Source organism: Eupeodes corollae, chromosome 1 (genome assembly GCF_945859685.1).
Source record: "Eupeodes corollae chromosome 1, idEupCoro1.1, whole genome shotgun sequence".
Taxonomy (NCBI): Eukaryota; Metazoa; Arthropoda; class Insecta; order Diptera; family Syrphidae; genus Eupeodes; species Eupeodes corollae.
The window spans coordinates 92,448,554-92,470,554 of NC_079147.1; the positions used below are offsets into that span (position 1 = coordinate 92,448,554).

A 22,001-nucleotide genomic window follows, 5' to 3' on the forward strand; every position below is an offset into this window, starting at 1 on the left:
TTGGTTTTTGACTTTAATTCTCGTTAACAAAAATATATTTTGAAATCAAACTGTTTCATATGCGAAAAATTGTTGGTAATTTTAAAATTTTTAAGTTTGCAAAATTTTGTACGAAGTATAGTTAAAATGTTTGAATCATTATCCTTCGAAGAGGATAAATGAATAATGTGTCGAAAATTATTAAACAATTTATTTTGTTTTTCTTAATTTACTTAATTAAAGGTTCTTATTTCACGGTTTTGTGTAAAATTACAATAAAACAATATTGAATAGATACGGGGGCGTATACGCACCTTAAAACTGAATTGTATTCGCCTGTGTTATGATAGTTTATAGACGTACGTACGTAAAAAGCTGAGAAATGTATACAGGTCATTTAAGGCATATACATTTATAAAACTTTAAATAATGAAAATATTAAACCAATAATTGCAGTGTTGAAGTATTTAATTTATTTCATCCTTTTAACCCAAAGCCCATAATTTTTCAACTAAAATATCGTCGTAAAATTAATTACATTCAAAACGTTTTGAATTTGAAATTAGAAACAATAATAACGAAAACAAAAATATAACGATACAAAGTAAACTCTCACCTTAGTAAGCAGGTCGACTAAACTGATATTCCAATGCCTTGGATAATGCAGAGGATAATGCGGGATATGTTTTACTTCAGCTAGTGGTTTATTTGAGTGAACGATAAAAGGCCTGTATCCCACAACACCCAATGACCACCAATCGACCGGAAAACTTTAACCAGCTAGAAGGATAAGTATACATACATATATATTTACGAGTAGAGTACAAAAGGTAATATGGTTTAACGACTTAATAATAAAATACAAATGGTGGGGACTTCACACTGCCGATCAATGCCCCCAAGTTCCGATGCTAACTTACCGATTTCATCCAGAGCACACATAAGGACCTCTGGCGCCATATAGGGTTTGGTCCATTACATACTACAAGCCATTCCGTCCTTTGGCAGTTTCGTCGCTATGTTAAAATCAGTCAAATGTGCGTGGCCTGTGAAATATATTATCCAGATGGTTAGCATTATATTTATGTTTATGACATATGCAGTATTGTGGTGTTTTGGCTTATAGCTAAAATTTTGAAAAAAGAAAATAAATATAAATGGGAGTTTGTTTAAATGAAAAAACGTGCAAATTCTGATATAAAATGGTTGTGGCAAAACTTTTCAACTGTAATCAGCCAAAGTATGTTCGTTGTTTCGTTGTTCGTTGAGTCGTTGTTTGCCATTTATTTTAGATTTAAGTTTAAAAATTTATCCTTAACACGTGATAAGTCAGCGACGAAAAAAACAACATCAAGAGTCATCAAATTTAGGGCAAAATAATAGAAAACAGTTAATTTGATATGTGAAAACGCATTTAACAAAACTAGGTTAGCTACAAAAAGTTATTTATTTTTCTTGTGTGGCATCAACAAACACTCACGATTCAAAAGCACTCTTAGTAGGACGCCAACACTGCCAAAATGGATTCAGCTGAATCAAATTAAGGTTTTAACCAGAATGATGTGACAAAAACAGGAAAATAAAAGGTTAAATAAAAACTTTACGACTCTATCGCAACGCACATGTCTGTTTGTTCCAGCTATGAGAAGGTATTAAGTGTCAAATACATGAGTCAAAGTATATAAATGATAAATAAGAACTGCACATTTGACAGCTGATAGCGGCCAGGTTGTTAAAACTTCAACTGTCAAGTTGGCTGTCATTTATCTTCTCTGTTTTGTCAAAATACAGAATGACATGGTATAGTGTTATTGGATATAATAAAGTTGCAATTATTAAAATGGGTGTTCTAGTCCATAAAACCCATCGGAAAGGTAATTTTAATGACAGGAAAAAAATATTTTCCCTTCTAAATTATATAATTAATAATCAAAACAAAATGTATTTACAAATTTATCTTTGTGAAATAAATTGTACGCGATATTATAAAATAATTTCTTGAAGTGCTTAATTAATTCAGTTTTAATAACTAAACCTATTTTTGTATTGCTTTTATAAATGTGTAATTGTAGTTAAAATAGCTTAACTGTTTTATTTTCAATAGTTACGTTCCATTTTATTAAAATTGGAAATGACAACTTCCTATTCTTTCATATCTGTCGAAAGAAACTTGAGTCGAAAAAACGTTTTCTTCCAAGTTTTTAGATGTTTCTGTAGGTTTTAGTTTTTTTGTAAAAAAAAAACTGTCAATTATATAAACCCTAGAAAGATAACCAACGTCGATTGGACGTACAAATCATGTGTATCTCTTATGGCCTATGAAATATGGTTATCTTTCTAGGGTTAAAAAAAAATAACTTCCTATGGGAAGTAAAAAACAAAATAAACAGCAATGAAGGATGTAATATCATAAGTACTTATTTTTATTTTCGAGACATAAGAGTCGAAAGTCAGTTTTGTGAAGTAATTTTACTTCATACAGAAAGTTATTGTAATCGGTCCGATTTGTCGAATGGAAAACTTTAACATTTCGCGCCTTTTAGGTCACTAGAATCTGAATATAAGATTCTTAAAGAGATATCTGTGCGTCCCTACGTTCGCGACGTTTTTTTCTTCGTCAATAGCTCAAGAAAGAGAAGAGATATCGACTTCAAATAAATGTTGTTACACAAATAATAATGCAGAAAGATGCAGAAAGGGATATTTACCATAGCTGCTTAAAAAAAGGTGAACATTTCGGTTAACCTTAAATATCTCACGAACCAATAACGTTGAAGACTTGAATTAAATTTTATATTATACATTTTAACGTGATACAAAACCTGTATATTATTGAAAAAAAAATTCAATCACGTTTTTTTTACAAATCGAAAAACTTACAAAAAAAAACAATTTGTCACCTCGAATATTTTACGAATAAAAAATTATTTAATCTGCAATACAATGTTTTGCAACGAAAACAAATTTTTTCAACATCCGGTAAAATTTCGGGAAAAATCAAATTGACAGTTTTTTAATAATAATAATAAATAAAAACTCAAAAAAACATTACCCACAGTTGGAAGAAATGGAATTTCGACTGATATATCTTTTTCAAAACTTGAGCTAATGTCTTTTAACTTATTTAATCTATTTTCAATATTCTGTTAAATTGTGAGAAAAATTTAATTGAATTTTTTATAAAGAAAATAAAAATTTAAATGAAAATTTAACAAAAGTTGATATTATGGCTTCCAACTATTTTAATATTATAAAAAAATTTGTTTTCAACATTCGGAAAAATATTGAGGAAAATCGAATTGACAGTTTTCTTACAAAAAATAAAAACCAAACCAAAAAAATGATTTAAAGTTTTTTTTGATTTTCGACTGAAATATCTTTTCAAACCTTTAAAATATTAAATATTATTAAAACATTCAGTAAAATTTTGAGAAAAATCTGATTGATAGTTAAATTTTAAATAAAATCAACAACACTAGGACTTGTCAAAAATTTCCTTTCGATTCAAATAGCTTTTCAAAAATTTAAAATATTGTTTCCAAACTTTTTTTTATTTCACAGGAAATATTGTTTTCGATATTCAGTTGTTTTTTGTTTAAAATAAAATCTACATACGCAAAATTTGGTAAAAATTGAAGTTCAGTTCTTGATATCTCTCGAATTAATTTCATTCATTCAATTTGTAAAAATTTGAGAAATGCTACTTTTGGTAAAATTTGTAAAAAATTGTTTTCCACTAAAAATCTTTTTACCATAACTAGATTTTTAAACTTGACTGTTCTTAATATTTTTTTTTTATAATAAACACACAATCAAGGGTATTACTACCCTTATTATGCAGAGGCACAGTGTGAGCACTAAGAAGAGGAGAGAGGGTTTAAATGGAGATGTCGGTGCACATTAGTTTTGAATTCCTAAATATTGCAATGACTAGGAAAGACAGAGTGTGGTAAGGCATTCCACATTCGAGTAGTACGGCTAAAGAACGAATCTCTGTATTTGACAGTACGGCCGAAGTTGGGCTGGAGGGTATACTGATGAGCATTCCTAGAAGCACGAGTATTACGGTTGAACAGTTTAAGGGGAGGAATGCAACTGGCTATTTCACTAGAGCATAGTAAGCCGTTCCTGACAACAGTACACGCACACAGGAATGGTTGAGAGTTGTAAGTCACTAGGCCCTGGTTCACAACGGACTGTTGCGCCACCCAATTTATTTATTTTATAGTCGTTAAAATAACGGTAAAAAAGGGTCAGATAAGAGATCTTACGACGATTTTCAAGCGAAGTAAATTAACTTTATAATCTATTAATTTAAATGTTCTACGTTTAATACTATCCAAGAGGCTTAAGTAAGTTGCAAGAGCACCAGCCCAGAGATGGGAGTTATACTCAAACTTTAGACGTATGTAAGTCTTGTAGATAACAGCCAGATAAGAAGGGGTGAAATATTTCTTGCATCGCCTAAGGAAACCCAAATACCTTGCGGCATTTTTGGCGACAACGTGTATGTGATCATTCCACAAGAGGTGGTTGGAATACACACACATACCGAGAATGTCGAGGGTTTCAGTCTCACTGATGCAAGTGCCATCCATGGATAATGGCAAAGGGGGTATATCTCGCTTTAAAGATACAAGACAGCATTGGGTTTTGGAAACATTAAATTCCACGCGGTTTTTTAATCCCCATTGAACAATGCTGTTTAGATCGGAATTTAATGAGCTTATCATATTTTGTCGTTGCAGTTCCACATCCGAAGAAGAGGGATGTGAATATGAAAAATAGTGTCGGTAATTTTAAAATTTTTAAGAATAATTTAACTGACAAATTTTTTAACCCAACACGAAAACCTACAAACTTTTAAGCACGACAAATCGACAGACGGGTTGGCAAGTTATCAGTGTGGGTCGCATCCCAGCCTTTTTAGTATTTTTGTAACCAAACCAAATTCAAATAACGGTTTTTTATAAATATAAGAAAGCTGAAAAAAATTAATTGTCATCTTGAATAATTTTAGTAACAAAAAGTTATTTTAGCTCCAAAATAATTTTAGCAGCAAATAACGTTTTTTACATCTGGTCCAATTTTGAGAAAAATCCCATTGACCGTTTTCTTACAAGGAATAAAAGAATATGAGAACATTGGTAAAAACTGATTATCGATTGAAATATATTTACAAAATTTGAAAACACTAGCTTCAAACTAATTTCATTTAAAAAAAATATATAGTTTTCGACATTCGATACATTTTTTATAAAAAAAACAGTCAGTTTCTTTTCATTAAAATTAAAATCTACAAAAATTGGTACAAGAAATTTTTAAAAATTAGAATTCCATTCTCTCGTAAATAAATCAAAGTTTTGTCTTCAAAACAATTTCATTTAGTGCTAAATTTTGTTGTGAACGCACATATTGTTCTTAGAAAAATCTAATCTGTATTTTTTTATATAAGAAATAAAAACATTCAAAAAATGATACTAAAATTGGTAAAAATTGCTTTTTGGCTAAAAATCTCGTTAACAAAAATTGAATTTGAAAACAAACTACTTCATCATAAGCATAATATTGTTGGTAATTTTAACCTAATCTTTTAAAAAATTTCAACTGAATTTTTTTTTTGAAAAACATAAAAAAACTAATCAGAAATGGATTTCGACTCAACTATTAGGAGAACCAAGAAAGATATTGGCTTTGAATAGTTGATCTCATATTGTATGAATGAATATTTTATTCAATTTTTAAGCAAGTCAAATCGACAGACGGGATGGGAAGCTGTCAGTGTGTGTCTTATCCCCAGCCTATTTTTTAGTTTATAGTTTTGTACAAAAAACTGTCACATAATTTTACAAAATATATGCATTATCAATATGACTTTTTGTGAGTTTTAGTTCCAAGTTCTATTAATTTTTTATTTGTATGAACTTAGCAAGAAAGACCTTTGCCTACAATCATACTTCAAAAATCAACACTAAAGGAACCCGTGACTTTAATATTATTTTATACCTTTTATTTTTGAATTGCTTTCCTTGATAAATGTGAAGACTTTAATTTTGAACACCCATTCTATATTGGGTGAGAACAACATTATACTACTCTTATTGAACTATATTCATACGAGTAGTACTGAAATCATATTGCTTACAAAGTCGATGTGGTCAAAATTATTGAAGCTCAAGGCCTACATTAAGCAACCACTTCAGTTAATTGGAGAAACCAAAGCCACTACGTATTGATCCAGTTAATTTTATGAACTTTAGCAATCCACAAGCCACTGCGGTAATGGTTGTAAATAACATACTTATATAATATACAAACATATATTTACATAGGTTGATGCATAAAGTTTATTTATATAAAACACTTTTATGCCTGTTCATGGTACACTCCTCACTTCAATATTTTTTTATATGTAGGTCCCAGACGGATTTAATAATAATAAATAATATTAATCCATTGACTTTGTTAATTTGCGTCTCTACTTCATATTTTCAAACATACAAAAATCTATATCAAAAAGGGAATCAAAACATTTAAGTTTGGTATTAAATTACTTATAGAAGTTTCGGTTAGCCGCAAAATTATTTATTCGCATTATTAAATTCGCTTCTTTAAATAAACCTTTGAGTTGCCTTCCAGCATAATATTAATCCTTCACTTATTAATTGTAAAATCGATATTTAACAATTAATTTACTTTAGAATTAAATCACTATTATTAAACATGAGAATTAATTTATGATTGTAGGGAATTAAAACTCATGATTAACAAATAGCCGGATATTTCGTTAATCTTGTTCAAATTTTACATTATGGTGTTCTCTGAAGTAGGTCGTTTGTTGAATTGAGAAACCTAAACTGGAAAAGGGTCGTCAGGTTATGTAAGACTAGACGACCGACGACGTTCTTGTTTTTACCTTAGATATCAGTAAACATTGCTTTTAAAGTCTTAAATATAAAAATGGAAGAGAAAAACAGAGTTAAATAAAGCATTCAACATTCTTGATGTGCGCATCACAAAGAATCTCTACACTTTGAACTCAAGGGTTACTGTTATGAACATTCCTAAAAGTGCAATTATTATTTTTGACTTGTTGGCGAATATAACTGGTCTATTTAGCTTTTCTTCTGTGGGTTTGTTGCTTCCTTTTACAACAAGACAGACCAAAAAATTACAAAAATGATTCAAGAATTTGTAGTGCTGGAAGAACATATGCATTTAAAAGATACAAGTGTCAAATGTGCATTCAGGATTATCACTAATTATAATGTCGATAAAACTTCCACAAAATGACATTGAAAGGTTAAAGAAATAGCGAGCCAAGTTGGGCACCACCTTGTAACGAAACGTCTACGGTCTTAACTTCTCTTTACCACCATAACAAACTCTAACAACTTCCTACTACATGAGTACTTGACCTTGGCAGGAAAAAGAAGAGAAGAGTGATGAAATTTACACTAACAATGGATGGCAAATTTTGAGGAACACATTGAGGTGAGTATACCAAAGTTATTGAGGTGAAAACAGTACGACGAAGAATTCCTTGTACACGAATCTATGAACTATGGCGTAGAAATTCGGCCGAAATTCTGCAGCAGCATCTGTTTGCTTTTTGTTGGGTATGAAAATAATCTTAGCCTTCTTCCATTCTAAAGAAACTTTTAAGTAGTCAATATGGTGTTATATATGTAGGTATTGTAGTGCTTTTTCAAATAAGCTGTTCGCATTCGGCATATAAACTGTAGGTCCATCCCTGCCATTACTCGCACACAGCAATAGTTGAGAGTTGCAAGTCAATAAGCCCTGGTTCTCTACGGACTGTTGCGCCACCTAATTTATTTGTTTATTTATAGAGCGCAATTTATATGGAAGCAGTAGTCTCAAAAACTTTGGGTCTGTTTGATCCAGGCCAGTAGCATTAAATTAAATTTATTTGTTTATTTATAGAGCGCAATTTATATGGAAGCAGTAGTCTCAAAAACTTTGGGTCTGTTTGATCCAGGCCAGTAGCATTAAATTTAATCAATATTATTGCCCCTTCCTCTTGTATTCTGGTAAAATTTTAGAGAGCTGTTGATAGCAGTTGGTTCCTTCCTCTTGTATTCTGGTAAAATTTTAGAGAGCTGTTGATAGCAGTTGGTTCCTTCTCAGTAAGGGAATGAACGGGTGAAGCAACGTTTAAGGGCATGGAGGTAAACTTTTTGTTAAAAGCATCTCAATAGACGTCACCAACAGGCTTTTCAGATTGTTTGCCAATACCGATTTCACGCAGGTTTTTTAAATAGTTTTTGGCAGAGGTTAAAGAACCAAGTTTATTTTCAAAGTAAAGTCTGTTTGCAGTTCAGACCATTACGACAACTTGATTACGCAGTCTGCAATACAATTTCAGAACGTATTCCGGTTTGTAACGTCTCAATTGACTGTAGGCGGCATCTCGTCGTGACATCAGAGCAGAGATGTCACTATTCAGCCAAGGTGGAGCCGTATGCCTAACGAGAAAGGTTTCAATTGTAACATGCCTCTCAAAAAGCTGATTGACGTTATGCCCTAAAAACCTGGCTTGATCATTTACATTTTGGATATGGTACAGTGAGTTCCATCATAGTTCCATTCTACGCAGTCAAAATCATGCCCTAAGTCAGATATGTTTAAGTTTTTGAAGTCTCGATATTGAAAAAATAGTTGATCAAACTGCTAAAAGCTGTCTGTAAAGTATAACCTTAAAAACAACGCTGGCAAGATACAGATCTGGTAGCGAACTAGAATCTTTGGTGAACTGGGTAGCAGTGGAGCAAGTATTCAAAATAATTTTTTGCAACGAAGAATAACTTTTTTGACATCTGGTGAAATTTAAAAAAAATCGAATCTACACATTTCCTTTCCAAAAATAAAAACCCAACAAAAACATTACTCAAAGTTGCTTAAATTGATTTTCGACTCACATAGCTTTTCAAAAATCCATTTTATCTTATAAAAATATTTTTTTCAACATTCAGTAAATTTTTGAGAAAAATTGAATAAACAGTTTTTACTAAAAATAAAAACCTAAACAAAAAAATTAACATTAGTTTGATTTTCGAGTCAAATATCTTTTCAAAACTTTGAGAAATTAGAGTTTAACTACTTTATATTTTAAAAAATATTGTTGTCAACATTTAGTAAAATTTTCAGAAAATTTTAACCCAACACGAAAATCGACTGACGGGATGGGAAGTTATCAATGTGGGTCCCACCCCAGCCTCTTTTTTTCATTTACTTTTGAAACCGCAAAATGGTTTAAAATTTATAATAGCAAGTTATTTGCTAAATATTAATAAAACTACTTATAAGTTGAATTCTCCTCTTCCAAAGAAAAAAAAAATAACTTTAAATTTGGTTATATGAAATATTAAGAATTTAATATTATAAGAATATAAGAATAAATGAATTATTTAACTTTTCCTTACCATTAGCGATCTTATAAAGCAGTTTTGTAGAAGTTGATGGAGCATATGATATTTTTTCACATTTAAAATGGATTTAATTATAAAAAATTAACACATTAAAAATAAAAACAAACTTTTCGTTTGTTTAAAAATTCATAGTCCAATTAAATGGTGCAGTTAAAAAAAAAAAACTTAATCTCAACCTCTCAAATCTGTTTCATATCCCTTTTACCCTTTAAACCAAATCACACACAAAGTTGAACCATCACTTAAAGAGGGGGGGGGGTACATTTACAAATTTGGAAGGAAGGCCCATTACATCGTCAAGTGTTATAACGATGACGACGAGCGACGTCGACATCGTTAAACTTTTTTAACTCTTTTACGTAATAAATTCTTCTGACATAAAATCTTTAAAACAAAAATGAAAGTAGAGGAACAGCAAGAATAGGAGGAGGAATTTAAGAAAATTTAGCTTGATTTTAACTCATCAGCATCATCCAGGAGAATATTGTTTGATATCCCTGAAAATAAACAAATTTAATGAGTAACGTTATATGAAACATTAATTCTACAAAATGAAACCCAAATTGTAAATTTTGTCAAACTCTGTTAAAAAAAAAAAAAAAACAAAAAATAAAATATAATCTTCGACTAAAGGAGGAATTGTAAACAAGGAATTTTGATACTGTTTCGAAAGAGTAGAACAGAACGGTACCAAACTACATGCATTTCCGGAATTGTTGTAACACAAAACAAACATGTACCTAGTACTTGCATTCCAAATAAGGTCAGGAGGTATGAGAATGTCCATTCCATGTCATCATATGAAATGATTAGAAATGCTGCATGAACGAAGTCGATACTTAAATGCTTCCCCACAACAACCCAATAAAGAACAAGGAGAACCCCTGTTTAGGTGATGTGGTGTTTACAAAAAAGACTGTAATTTACACAGCTCCAAAACACTGACCAAATCCAATCGATTTTAAGTCAATATGTTGGTAGTCAATGTAGAACAAGTTGTTTCCATTATGTTCTACAAATTTCTATAGCTAGCAATTTTATTACTTGATGTGAGGTCATATGAACCATAATTTTCTCAAAGCATTGATGGCAGGTCATGGCGTAAATAGGGTAATGAAGTAAAATCCACGACATGTTTCAGGGGAATTTGTGTAGTTGGCAGTTTTACAACGTCCCTTTAGTCAGTTAAGAACCTTCTGACATATTTAGTGTAAAACTTTTAAATACCATACCTATAGAGATATAACTATAACCTTAAATGAAATTCTCATTAAGTAATTTAATTTTTAATTAGCCTGTCACTTCTGTGTATGGTTTTGGTTTTTAGACTTTTCACATTTCACGTATGTGTATTTCCACGATATAAAGCTTAAATTCATTTACTTAGAAAATAAAATTTAAGAGGAAATCAGGGGTGGAATCGGCTAAGGTGATTGTTGACTATCAATTTTTTGATAGTCAAATTGACTATCATTTTCATTCCGTCTGTGTAAGATGATTCAACTCAATTCAATTCGATTGAACAATTTCAGATTCAAATTGTCAAAATTCGTTGTTGCCTTGGTGAAATTTTAAATTGATTCTTATGAAATATCTAAATAAAAGTTTCAAATTGACTGATTTTGAATAAAATTCTTACTTTTCTTGCTCTTTTTCGAATGTCGTAAGCTTTGTCGGTCACAGGAATGTGTTTTTTAAATGAAACAAAGTGAACTAATAAAATTTTCCAGTCGTTCGTGTAAGCATCTGGTAGCTCTATTCGGAATAAACAAATTTGTTTGAAAACGACAATCACATTTTTTTGTGATAGCTTTTTAGGTATCAATTTGACTATCACCTTATGTAGATCAAATTCGATCATTTTGATTGTCATTTATCAACAATCACCTTAGCCGATTCCACCCCAGATAAAAAAACTCGGTAATTTTGTCAGTTGTGATCTTATTTTTGAATTCCTCCAAAAATTTCGTGAAAAACATAAATTTTTGAGGTAAGCTGGATTTTTATTTGAATCCTATTTTATTGAAAACATTTGTCTCTAGTTAATAAATTTTATCTTTGGATCGACAAAAATAATATGAAACTAAATTAACCTATGTAATAGTTTTTGATTTTGTAGATATTCCAATGCTGAACCCAGTTCACATTTAAATAAGGCAACGCTTTCCTCAAAAAATTCAACCTGTAATAGAAAAAAATCTACTATATAAAATTTTCCTGTCACAGTGTTAGTTTCCATACTCTTCCGAAACGGCTTAACCAATTTTAATGAAATTTATATATATTTGTTAGGCCTGAGACGAATAGTACAAATGCAAGCGCTCCGTTTGACAGCTAGCAGAAGCAGAGCAAGTGACTAGCAGTGTCAAAAGGTACATATGAACCGTTTACTTATCGGCACAGATCCAGATGCTAATCTGTTCCTAAAGTCAATTCCAAATGACAGCGTTCGGAGCAACAGAAATAGTTAAGAATATTTCTATCAATAATATAATAATGGTCAACAATTCAATTCAACATTTAAAATCAAAGGCCAAATTTATCACCATAAATGGGCTCATTACTGCCAATGCCTAACGTAGCATCTAAATTTTTACAAATTAACTTTATGGGCGGAGAAGATAAACGTGTGGATGCACGTTGTGGCTATAATAACCTCGACTCACTTTTTGCCAGACGCATCGTCAGCGAAGATGAATGAGCTCTATTGAATGAGCACAATGAATTGTTGAAAATATTAAAGTCTCACATGCACATTTTACAAAGTGATAATCACGCTATTGTCAACAGTCCTAATAAAACATCTGTTGAACAGCATATTCGTAGATTTAATGCACCTGTTCTTGACGATGTTGCTGGAATCATGGTTGGCAATCTTACAGCTGCTCGAGAAATCATGATTCGTAGAAGAAATAATAATCTACAGTTTATTGCTGATATACATCGTACATATGACGCTCTCCAATATTCGCTAATATTTTGGAAGGGACAGGATGGGTATTGCATAAATATTAAACAACGAGATCCCGCAACAGGTGCTGAAACAAACAAGAATGTCAGCTAGAAGGCTTTTTGTGCGTATCAGTTGATGATTAGACGCGACCAGAACAACGTTATTCTACGATGTCGTGAGCTTTGTCAGCAATTCATGGTCGTCATGTATGTAAAGATACAGAGCGAACGATTACGATACTTGAGATTTAATCAACAAAAGCTGCGTGTGGAAGAATATATTCACCTACGAGACGCTATCATCACCAACGCCGACGCCGCTCAAATCGGTAACTCCGTTATTCTACCATCATCATACATAGGCAGTCCACGCCATATGCAAGAATATGTCCAGGATGCTCTGACTTACGTACGCGAATATGAGCGGCCGTGTTTATTTATCACGTTCACGTGCAATCCGAAATGGTCGGAGATTACATCTTCACTATTGCGTGGACAAAATGCAATACTTCGCCATGACATTACAGAACGTGTATTTAAACAAAAATTGAAGTCTTTAATAAATTTCATTACAAAATTACATGTATTCGGTCCCACACGTTGCTAGATGTATAGCGTTGAATGGCAAAAGCGGGGATTACCCCATGCTCACATTTTGGTTTGGTTAGTCAATAAAATATGTCCTGTGGAAATCGACAGTATAATTACTGCGGAAATTGCAGATCCCTCTGGTGATGAAATGTTGTTTGATATTGTTACAACAAACATGATTCATGGCCCATGCGGCAATCTTAATCGTACATCACCTTGCATGGCAGATGGAAAGTGTACTAAAAGTTTTCCAAAAAATTTCACAATGTTGATGGATATCCAACATATCGTAAAATTAATCCCGATAATGGCGGACAATCATTTGTTAAAAATATAAATAGAGTAGACATTGACAATGATAACCGTTGGGTGGTTCCATATTCGCCTGTGCTAATTTCCAATTAGACTGGCATTTGCAATGATTTTAAACAAGTCTCAAGGTCAAACTATGTCTGTCTGCGGCTTAGATTTGAGCACTTCACTTTTTTCACATGCACAATCATACGTGGCGTGCCCTCGAGTGGGAAAATCATCCAATTTATTTGTATTGGCGAAGGATGGGATCACAAAAAATATTGTACACTCTGTTGCTTTAAGGGATTGATATTGTTTTTTATAGTGTTGTAATAATTAGTGATATGCTAAATTAAATTAATTAATTAAAAAAAATTGTTTGGTGATTTGTTATTTTAATATTTTGTTACGTCAGAATTGTATCTAATACTTAGCTTACAAAGAATGATTTCATTTCTTAAAAACAATATAAAGTATTTTTTTTTCAATCAATACAATACAATACAAAAAAGAACCGATTTTAAAGTAAGCACCAAAGAAACATTTTTGATTGAATTAAAAATCATATTGTTTATTCAAAAATGTTTCTGAAATGTTATCAAATGGCAGATTTTTTGGAATCGTTTTTTAAATAATGTTTCCTGTGTGGACACACTCTTAGGAGGCTATAAATTTCTAGTATTTGAATGCGGTATTTCATAACATTAAAAAATCTGTCATAAAACTTGCCTTAAATTGAGGTGATTTAAATGAGTTAAATTTTATATGTTTTCATTTATTTTAAATAAGAGCGGTATTGAAATATTCTTCATTGGTCAAAAGAGAAAGTTTTACTTAACATTTTTTTGTAGTTTCGGTAAGGATTAAACGGTTTTCAAAATGGAGCCAATTTTGTAGACTGCGTGGTTTTATGGGACATTTGTATGGGAAAATGTTCGGTGTACAACAATGATCAATTGTCTAGGCTTGTGTTTTAAAACTGTCGATGTTTCTTCATATGTTTGTATTTTTTTTTTTTTGATGCGGAAAAATTTCAGTTTCTATTTCTATTTATTTTATCTTCTCAAGGAATTGCCCTACTTTTTTCGCTTTATGATGCCTTATATTTTTAAATTCTAGGTAGTATCACCCTGTTATTTCTTTCAATTATCCCGTTACTTAGTTATTCTCTTATCTTTTCTGAACGAAAACAATGTGTATCATTTAAATTACAGTGGTCATACAATTAGCACATGTTCTAAGAAATATTTTTAAATCAAAGTAAAACTTTTTATTTGATGAAAAAAAAGTAAGTCGATTTGAGTGTTTTCTTCCATAATTTAATAATATTTATTAGTTAGATGGGTCGAAAACAATCGTGTTGGGCAGAACTAAGAAAAACCATTATTCAAATGAAAAATAACGGTAAAACGATTCAGGGAATCGCTAATAATATAAGACGATCAAGAAAATTGGTTTACAATGCAATAAAGCAAAATGAAATTCATCATACAACCAACCCTATTCAGAGAAAGCCCTCTCCTAAAAAGACAACACCTGCTGATGATCGTATTATTGCTTCTTATGCCAAAAAAAAACCTTTTCTTACATCAAAAGAAATTCAAACCAGAGTGATCGAAGACCATGGCATATCAGTGAGTAGCAGAACTATACGCAGAAGGCTACATAAAAAGGATTTGATTGGATACGTGGCACAGCACAAGCCTCTGGTCTCAAAGAAAAATATTAAAGCAAGACTTGAGTTTGCTCGAAACTATGGTAACTAGACCATGGTTCCTTAAGCCAGAAAATAACTTCCCATAGCATGTTATTATAATGTGTTCGATTTGTCGAATTGAAAATTTTGACATTTCTCACAATTTCAAGGTCCCTAGAGTAGAAATAAAAGATTTTTAGAAAGATGTCTGTGTGTGCGTGTGTACCTACTGTCCATAGCTCAAGAACCAGAAGATATATCGACTCCAAATAAATTTTGTTATACAGATAAAAAGGCCGTAAGATGCAGAAAGAGCTATCAAGAAAATTGCGTTTGCGGTTTTTTTTTACCATAGCAGTTTAAAAAAAGGTAAAAATGTTGTTTAATCCTAAATATCTTACGAACCAAAAACGCTAGAGACTTTAATTAAGTTTCATATAATACATTGCAACGTAATTGCAAAAAAATATATTTTTTGAACGAAATCTAATTAATTTTTTTATAAATTTAAAAAAAAAACTGAAAAAAAAAAAATTGCCACCGTGAAAATTTTGAAAAATACAAAATGATGTTATCTCCAAAACAATTTTGTACAACGAAAATAACGTCTGGTAAAATCGATTTGACAGTTTTCTTATAAAAAATAAAAACCTAAAAAAAAACAAATTTACTTGGGACTCAAAATGCTTTTAAAAATTAAAAATAGTGTCTTCAAATTTGTTTTATTTCACAGATTTCGATATTCACTAGTTTTTGTATAAAAATCCAACATATAAAATCTATAAAAATTAGTACACAAATTTGGTAAAATTTGATGTTCGGTTCTTGGTATAACTCAAATTAATTTCATTCATCCAATTTGTAAAAATTTAAGAAGTTGGTAAACAAAATTTTTCGACTTAATACTAGATTTTCAACAATACTAGATTTTCAAGCTAAACTATTTATTTATATGAACAATATTGTTGGTAATTTTAAAATTTGTAAGAATAATTCAAATAACAACTTTTTGAACAAAACCCGAAAACCTCCAAACCTTTTAAGCGTGGGTCGCATCCCAGCCTCTTTTTATATTTATGATCAAATTAGCTCTAAGCCAAGGCTCATAATCAAAACTTAAAAACAACTTAAGGCATTTCGGTTTACGAGGTTTAAAGATGTTTCTAGAGGGTAGTGTCAATGTTGTACCCAATTCAAAAAGATAATTTACGATGCAAATCCTCATGACAAGACTTATTTAAGTGTTTGTTATTGAAAGATTTTACAATTTCTTGAAAAAAAAATATCATATTTTCTGGCTCCAAAAAAAATTGAGTATGTGCATTTTTAAACAAACGAATACAAGTATTGTATGTTATCGTTAAAATAATATGAAAACAACTTTGAACTGCACTTTTTATTGGGTCAACATGATCTATAAATTTCCAAATAACAAAAATAAAATGCTTATCAATTCTGAGAACTGACAACCAATTTATTATTGCATACAAAATCATAAACCTACACAAGAAGTAAGATATTTATTTTTTGCAAATAAAACGTTTTTATCACTAAAGCCTTGCATGTATATAAAATAAAAATAAAAAGGTCGCTGAAGATAAACACAAACATATGCAAAAGTATGTAGGTGAACATTTTTATAATGAATTTTTCAAAATATTCTTATTTTTTTTTTGTATCATTTTTATAAAATAAAATCCCAATGAATTGTTTTCATGCAACTGAAAAATTGTAATTCCATCAGAATGTAGGTGTATGTGTCAATTCCATTCATTCAATTGAACTTGAATAAAGTGAAAAGTTAGAGAAGTCATTGCGTATTTATTACTTTATTAAAATATATGGAGAGAGTAAGACGGTGAAATGGTTTAAAATATGCTAAAATAGCTTTAAGGTTTCACAATTTAACCATTCATATTTGGCATAAAAACTGTAGGTCTTCTTCATCCCTGAAATGACTCGTATATAGGAAATGTTGACAGTTACAACTTTCTAGGTCATAGCTCTGTACGGCCGGTTGATTAATTAATTTATCTTTTCAAGTTAGTTAACTGCTATAATGAACTTGTTTTTTAACTAAATCGTTTGAAATGCTTCCCTTATGTCTTTAATTGGTGAATTTGTGTCAAAAATAATTTGTAGGTTGAAAATTTAGAATGAAACAACAACAACTTGTGTGTGCTACCACAAAGTTCATAGGCTGGAGTTATAGCTATTTCACGGGGACCAACCCGATCATCAGACTCCTTTAGTGGTGCTTAATCGCTTTATATGGAGGTTTCTTGTATAAGGAAAAGTTATCCGTTTGATTTTTAACTTCCCATAGGAAGTTATTGTAATGGGTCCGATTTGTCAAATTGAAAATTTTGGCATTTCTCGACGTTTCAAGGTCCCTAGAGGCGAAATAAAAGATTTTTAGAAAGATGTCTGTGCGTGTGTGTGTACGTATGTTCGTGACGTTTTTTTCGTTGTCCATAGCTCAAGAACCAAGAGAGATATCGATTTGAAATACATTTTGTTATACAGATAATACGGTAGAAAGATGCAGAAAGTGCTCTCAAGAAAATTGCGTGGGTGTTTTTTTTACCATAGCAGTTTGAAAAAAGGTGAAAATGTTGTTTAACTCTTAATATCTTGAAAACCAAAAACCCTTAAGACTTTAATTAAATTTTATATAATATATTGTAACGTGACACCAAACAAGTATAATTTTTGGAACAAAATACAATTAAGGTTTTTTTTTTTAAAATCAAAAACACTGAACAAAAAAATTTGTCAACTCGAAAATTTTACGAACACAAAATAATTTCATGTCCAAAACAATTTAATGAAACGCAAAATAAAGTTTTTAACATCTATTAGGATTTTAAGAAAATCGAATCAGCTGTTTTTTTATAAAAAATAAAAACCGAAAAACAAACAAAAACAAACACTCAAAGTCGGTAAAAATTGCTTTTCGGCTAAAATATCTTTTACAAATTTTGATGTATTGGCCTTACACTACTTTGATCCTTTAACAAATATTGTTGTCAATATTCAATAAAATTTTGAGAAAAATCTAACACAAAAATAAAACTATTTCCTTCAAACTCTTTTTATTTCACAGAAAATATGGTTTTTGATATTCAGTAGTTTTTTTATAGAAATCCAACAGTCCGTTTTCTCATAATAAAATAAAATCTATACAAGTTTGGTAAAAATTGATGTTCGGTTTTTGATATCTCCCAAATTAATTTGATTCATCCAATTTGTAAGAATTTAAGAAATGCTACTTATCTTGGTAAACATTTGTTTTCAACTAAAAATCTATTTAATAAAACTAGACTCTCAAACTAAACTACTAAGAATAATTCAACTTACAACTTTTTTAACAAAACCCGAAAACCTATAAACCTTTTAAGCCAGACAAATCGACAGACGGGATGGGAAGTTATCAGTGTGGGTCGAATTCCAGCCTCTATTTTATTATTAAATTAAGAATTGTACAAATTCACTCTGCACCTTCTGTCCCATTGCTACTTTAATATAACTCGATGAAACCTGTGGAAATAAATCGATTCTATACTATTTAAAAACTGTTAGACTAATTATGAACAATGCTCATCATTGAATAGCGTGCTTAAATATTTTAATTGTTTTAATGTAAGTTATATCAACTTTATGGACCATAGAATGATATTATCATTTTTTAATTATAAATTGTAAAGAACTTCTTTAAAGCTAGTACTCAGCTGATTTCAAAATATCTTAACAAAAATAAATAAAAATTGTTTCATTTCACATGAGAAGACGAAATACTTTAATTATAAAAAATAAAAAAAAACTATTCAGTAAGAAAACTGAGAACACACACGGAAATCATCCAGGTTATCAATTAATTTCTACAAATGAGAAATCAATAACTTGACCTTCTTCAATACTTTTCCTCAACAAAAAACTCCTTTTTCTTCTTGGCTTAGTTCCTTGTACTTTTGTTGTTGTTGTCACTGAATTGATTTGAATCTTTGCCGAAAACTTAGAGTGCGCTGTGTTGTTGCAATGCTTGAAAGTCTGAATTTTAAAACTGAAAAAAATGTCCTTAAGTTGAGGTCAGGAAATGGTGGTGTTAAATGTAATGCTTCTTTTTTGATTGTACTTTAGAACAACGCAACGCTTTAGTAATTTTGGTCGTGAGCTTAACATCAACATTTGGTAGGAAGCTTATATCTCTTTCGTTTCTCTTCTTTTAAATCTTTTTTTTTACATTTCCAGCTCCATGGATGGTGATAAATTGGCATCTTATGTCACCTACTGCTTCTCTGAGAAAAAGTCTATTATAAGTTATGAGCTTTTTTTTGTCATCATTAAGTTTAACTGCGTGGCGTAGGATTTGAATATTCACAATAAGACAATAATTTTGCCCACTTATTTTGTATTATATTAAGAATGTTAATTTCTTTTGTCTTTCGCCAATAAAAGTTCCCAAAGTTTCAAGTTTATTTGGCATACGCATTTTCAACCAACATGAAAGGCTTTGAAGATTACCAAGTTATTTGCAGTTCCTAAATCAAGAGCATTAAACACCATACGCTTAAAGCAGATTTGCATTGTGCTTCATTTTCATAGACCATGAATTTTTGAAATTAGTTAACGAAGCGCAAATTTTGCAAAACAACGCATCCTTTAAACAACAGACCTATTCATGTTCCAGGGATTATAAAGGCTTTGTATATTGATGGTTCATATAAACCAATAAGACCTTAAGCTCCTTCAAGATACAAGGGTAGATATTTTAACTGAAAAAAACTATTATTAACACTATCTCTTTCTGGATGTCTTTGCTAGTCGAAGGTGATGTAGCTTGTATCTATAAATAGGTTGGTAGGTGAACCAGAAAGCTTTCCAAACACAAGAAGAGTTTAGAATGGTCCCCTTTTGCACACAACACGTTTCCTGCGTATCGTTGTTATGTTTGGATTGCTCTAACCTCTGACCCCACTAGCCATGCCATCACCATGCTCAGGTCGAATGGAATATGCTTAGGGATTCGGAGAAACAGTTTAATCACTTGTATTTCAGTGGACGTGTCGTGGTCGTTGATACTTTTGCGATTGTTCAAGGCTCACATCAGCTGGGTAGATTGGTCATATTTTAGTCAGTTCTTACTGTTATATTTTACACTGTATCGAGTTTTGAAAGGATTCGGTCCTTCTAAGAAGTAATAGTTTTTAATAAAAGCCTGTTGAAGAATTTGAATTTTGAGAAAGCCCCTTTTCAATAAAGTTGCTTTTGTTTCTTTTATCCATGTTAACGTCAAAATGAAGACTGAAAACCATAGATAACGATGGTATGGACGTATGATTTCCTATTAAATGAATAAAGTTGCTAGTAATTGATCCCAAGACATCAATCTTTTACGCATTAACGATTCTTTATACTGCACAATAGATGGAAGGAATAATGTATTTTAAGCTTACCATCTTCATCGGAAAGTAAACTGGCGTCCGAGCGAGAGGATGAAGTTTTTCCCATGGCACATTAGTTCTTGGTTTTTCATTTTTTTTTATTAGAATGAAACCTTTTATGGTTATTATGGACTCGTTTTTGTGTTTTTATTAAAGCTGAACAAACCATCATATTCATCAGCGGGGCCGATTGGTTGCAAGAAATGCGCTGTTTTCTACTTGCAGTAATAATACTCAACATTAATGCGGCTTATTTTATCAGCTTTGATCTCATTACGTAATAATAATATGCTGCAGGATATCAGAAGTAGAACTGAAATAATAAAAAATAATTATGTTATTAGAGGTAATATTATGTTATAGGTAGTATAAAAAGAGTAGGAAAATATCTCCTTGTTGGTTTATATAATTTTATTGATGTATATTCTATAGGTAAGGTATTTTATAGTTATTTCCTTCATTTATTGGAGAAGGTATGAGAAATTTGCATGAATAGAAATATTTCAAACATATGTAAATACAGGGTGTCCCGTAAGTAATTGATAACCCTGAAATGCCGAATAGTAGACTTTATGACCGTACTGAAAACTAAAAAAAAGTCCGGCCATTACTTACGGGACACCCTGTATATACTATTTACAATTTAATCTACTTTTAAGAATGCAGCAAAAGTGAGAACACAGACATTTCTAAATAAAGAACATTATTTTCAAAATAAATCTTACACAATTTGAAAGTCTTGTTTTGGCGTCAGGCTATTTGTGTTAAAATGACAATCCAAACATTGCGGCAGTGATCGAGTGTTGTTATTGTTTCATATATTCCAGTTTTGGAAAATAAAGGCTTCGTAAATTATAGCCAGATCAGAAGGGGTAAACAATTTCTTGCACCGTCGGAGAAATCCTAAGCACCTTGCAGCATTTTCGGCAGTATCGAATATGTGATCATTTGTTTTTGTATTTATTACATATTATTTAGTCTTGCATCACTCCATAAGAGTTGTTCTGTGGTACACAGTACTAAAAAGTCATTAGTTTCCTGAATGCAAGTGCAACTCATGGAAGGTTACACTTTAACGACAAGAAACAGCATTGTGTTTTTGAAGCACTAAATTCACACTGTTCCCAAATTCTGCCATGATCAGAATTTATTGAGCTTATCATAAGCTGCCCTTTAAGTTCCACATTTAAAGCAAAATAGTGTGAATCTATAGACGAATATGAGTAGCTGAGGGTACTGTTATCAGCGCAACAATTCAATGGATTAATAAATGGGAGGCAAGTTATCGTTTTTGAATGTAAGGAAGATTTGAAACCATTCAATACAACTCGTAATGAACGGTTAGAAAATTTGTTTTTAATCCAATGAAGAAAACATTCAACAAAACCAAAAGGAGGCATTTTTGACATGAGAGCTTGGTGTCAAACTCTTTTAAATGGTTTGGAAATATTAGAAGTGCAATAATGTTACTTTTTTCAAACCAACTTAAATATTTAATCCACAGTTCGGTGCAACTCAATGTATTACCATATCTTCGCTGTAATCCACGTCACCGTCGAGTAAGCATAGTTACCAGTTAAAGGTCCTTAACAA

The 22,001-nt window shown here is 31.0% G+C and overlaps 1 long non-coding RNA gene across 1 annotated transcript in view; it reads right to left on the minus strand.

Annotated features, from left to right (window-relative positions):
* Positions 1-606: 606 nt before the first annotated feature.
* LOC129940763 (uncharacterized) overlaps positions 607-22,001 on the minus strand; it is a 59,987-nt gene continuing 38,592 nt past the window's right edge. Inside the window, exons 3-4 of the long non-coding RNA XR_008780750.1 lie at positions 900-1,025; positions 607-759 (exon numbers count right to left, since the gene is read on the minus strand). This is a non-coding gene — a long non-coding RNA (uncharacterized LOC129940763). The remainder of the gene's footprint in view (positions 760-899; positions 1,026-22,001) is intronic.